Below are 1,829 nucleotides of genomic sequence, written 5' to 3'. Positions count from 1 at the left end.
TTGGAACTGGAACTGTTAATTAAAAATCTCAATAGAAAATGTTTTTAATTATTTAATATTTAATTTTTTAATGTTATTAAAATATCTTCTTTTTTGCCTAGAACAGTTCATCTTGGGTTAGTGTACGTACGTAGTTATTTGCGTTTTTTTACGAATTAATAGCGTTATTTCTTCTTTCTTCTTTTGAAATCAAAAAACATTCTCTATCAAATAATTTCAGTAAAACCAAAAACGATTTTGCATAATTTCGTTTTTTTCCGGGTATCTCCGTAAGTAGTCGGAATTTTTTCAGTTTCAAAACTTTTTTAAAAGCCAAAAATCCAAATTTTCACTTTTATTCAGAACTTCCCACTAATTTCAACTAACATAACCTTAATAGGTAAACGGAAAAGTAGAAAAAGAGGTGAAACAAAAGCGTAAGCTAAAAATAAGTCAATTAAACTTAAAAAAATATGTTTATGCAAAAGAATAATGCAGTTTAATTTTGTGTATAATTGATTGTATATAATTAATAAAAATTTATATTTTTTAATAATAATTTTATTTATTTATGTTGGAACCCTTAAAAACCGAAAAAAAGACTGGAACCGGAACCGAAAATTATTCAAACCACATAACCGGACCCTATACTTCATATGGGTTCCAACCCATGCCACTAGGTCAATTTTTGGGCGAGTTGACCGATGAATCAGAAGACAAGTATTGGAAAATTTTGATGAGAAGGACTCAAAAATTACGGTTACAGAGCATGGCGCGGTCCAGCTCTAAAGGATGTGACGTGACTGTAAACTTAAAGGAATGCCGTTAAAATATAAAACTGCACAATTAATACATTTTAATAAAACAATGAAAATGGAGCTTGAAGAAGAAGAAGCCATTCCGATCGACTATCTACCAACCACAACGTATTCACAAGCAACACAAAACTATACCGACCCAACTCCACCAAAAGATGCTTTGTCTCGGACGGTTCCTCATATCCCTATGAGTTTAAAAAACTTAGCGGTGATATCACAAAGTAAAGTCTTCTTCTTTCGACCTACATGATCTTTGTGCATATAAATCAAATTACCTATACAGCTTGAATTTATTCGATAGTTCGAGTTTACTAAAATTTTTAAACAGTTTGAACACTGTATCTCGATTAGAAATATGAGAAATCCATTTTTAATGAACGAGCAAGGCGCCGACTAGCTGTTATACATGTAGATACGCAGATGTTATTTATACCTTAATCATGTGTCATTACAGACCTTCAGGTTAGAAAACGATCACTTGGACAAGTGTGAAATCACCTTTGAACTTTGGACTAGTTCTGAATTTAATCTTGAGTTGCGAAATAGAGCGACGAGCGACCTTTTACCGGGAACCGACCTTTGGATTTTGAACGATGAGTAATGGACTTTGGCAGGTAACTAACCTTTGGACTTGAAACCATCACACGCATTCCACATACCACTTATGTTTTTGATTGTACACTCGCGATGACTGTGGCAAAACTGACTGGTCTACTGCAATCGGATGTGCGTCAAGATGGCGCCGCGCATGCACACACTTACAAGTTCAAGGTCAACTCAATGACGATACTACAACCCAAAACGCGGAATGGTATGCTGAATGTGGTTCTGACGCAGTGACGGTTTCGCGCTGTGTATGGGGATCATTTCTATAATTACCACCCGGCACGTTAATAAGAGAGGTATTGCATCGGAGTAAAAAAATAACCCCAGTGTTTTGACGGAAATAATAATAATAATAATAGCCTTTATTTCTCACACATCTTGTATATAAAATATACCATGAAGAGAACAATACAAGTTTCCAAAGAT

This window comes from Photinus pyralis, unplaced genomic scaffold, assembly GCF_008802855.1.
Source record: "Photinus pyralis isolate 1611_PpyrPB1 unplaced genomic scaffold, Ppyr1.3 Ppyr1.4_LG3a, whole genome shotgun sequence".
Lineage (NCBI taxonomy): Eukaryota > Metazoa > Arthropoda > Insecta > Coleoptera > Lampyridae > Photinus > Photinus pyralis.
Note: the sequence above shows the minus strand (reverse complement) of the source record.